The sequence below is a fragment of the Rhagoletis zephyria genome, unplaced genomic scaffold (assembly GCF_001687245.7).
Source record: "Rhagoletis zephyria isolate East Lansing unplaced genomic scaffold, Rhagoletis_zephyria_1.1 Rzeph_scaffold_02714, whole genome shotgun sequence".
Classification (NCBI taxonomy): Eukaryota; Metazoa; Arthropoda; class Insecta; order Diptera; family Tephritidae; genus Rhagoletis; species Rhagoletis zephyria.
In genome coordinates this window covers 43,493-45,581 of record NW_016159798.1, presented here as the reverse complement: position 1 = coordinate 45,581, position 2,089 = coordinate 43,493, and positions in this window count along the sequence as shown.

Sequence of the window (2,089 nt, the reverse complement as noted above, 5' to 3'; positions counted from 1 at the left end):
CCGAATATATTCCTGGGTGCGCCCCTGGCACTTAGTATTTAATATTTGTAAAAAAATATATTTTTACTTTCAAAATGTTTGTAATTTTAAACATTTCATGTCTATATTTATGTGTATATTTTAAACAACTCATGTTTAAAATCAAATCTTGAACATCTTGTGCGTATACTTGAACAGATTCTGGTTGAAAAATAAACACTTTTCAGTAGTAGTTTTACATGCAGTTTTTAGAGTGTACATTTTATGTGGAATTTTGCTCTATGCGACAAATTTGGTATGCAAAAGTAAATAGGCAGTGTTTAATTTTATTAACACGGTGTCTAAATTTGCACACATTAGGAGCAGAAACTGGTAACCACTTAAACAAAAAAACTTCTAGAGCAAATTTTAAACATTTTATGTGTAAACTGTAATTGTTAACACTAAGAAAATCTATAGAAATTTGTGTAGTTAAGTTTAACTAATGATTTACTTTAAAATATGGCCAAATTCACAGTGCTGTACTGAAAATCTGTATTCAACTGCCAATTCTGAGTTAACTACGCACTGTGAATTTGGCCTAAGTGTTTAGAATTCAACAAACAAATTTAAAATTTGTTCTACGCCACACATATGGTAGATAAAAGTTAAAAAGCAGTATTTAAATTGATCAACACGGTGTGCAAAGTTGCATACATTAACAGAGGAAACTGGTTATCTTTTTTAATATGCTTAAATTTAAACAAAATTTTTTTTAGATTTGTTTGTGTATTTCACTGACGAGCTGACGGTATTCTATTGCAAGTTTTGTTTTATATGGAGGAAAAATTAATCGAGTTGGTACGGAATTATCCAGAATTATATAATTTGGCAATAATTGCCAATTGATCATTAGTAAAATAAGTTATCTTGGTTTCAATGAACTTCATTTTACTGAAAATACCGGACGACATGTGTGAATTGGTATCACTGATCGATGCTGCTTGGCAATGATACTGAACTGATAAGGCACTGATTTGTGAAGATAGATCTTAACTGTTATTAGTTGCGTTCCAGATGCTTCACGATTTGCAGGTTTTTACAGGAAGTCGTTCCAGGTGACCACCTCCCATAAGGTTTACTAATGGAGAAAACAGCTGTTTCTGCAAATCGTGAATTTCGTGAATATCGTGAAGCATCTGGAACGCAACTATTATTGGGCACATTTCTAAGACGCAACTGTTTACCGCAACTGTTGCGGAAATGCTGTCAATTGTTGAGTCCAACAGTTACGTCTTAGAAACGGTATGATGCATATGTAAACTGCCAAACGAACTGTTGATATTTGTAAACAAGCAAAATTAAATAAAAGTGCACAAAAATTAAAAAAAAAATTTTAAGCCGAAAATATGTATGCATACGATACACCATTCAGTTTATTCCTTAAACCACAAGGAATCTTGACTTGCTAGCACCATAACTTGCTAGCACCATAACTATTTATTCGGGTTTCTGCCCCAGTGAATGCTTCTAAAGTTACAAAATCAACTGTATACAAACCCAGGAATCCGTCCACTATTGTTGTTGGAAGTAACTTTAATGTAAATCTTGACTTAGCCGTTCGTCTGAAATGGTTACATCTGTCGTCCTTTAAGCCGTCTGTTAATGCTAGCGATATTATCGACTTTGTGTCGAGAACAACAAACATTTCTCCATCTTTTTTTCACTGCCATAAACTTATTAAGAAGGGCATAGATCCATCATCGTTAGTAAGATGCAATTTTAAACTTGGGATCTCGCCTACTATTTATAGCAAGTTGCTTGACCCATCTATATGGCCATCGGATGTCAAAGTTAAACCCTTCCGTTTTTTTCACAAGGGAAAGGGGGCAAAGGGCAATCAGTAGCTAAACAGGCTAACCTTTCTTTTAATAGCACTCTAAACATTTACTTTCAAAATGTTTCTGGTATGAGAACTAAAGCTAAAGATATATTCCTAGCCTCATCACGTTATGAATACGATGTGTATGTCATTGTCGAAACCTGGCTTAACGACGATTTTTTTGATGCCGAGTTTTTTAGCCCAATCTTATACCATACGTATCGAAAAGATAGAGATCCCATCAAAACT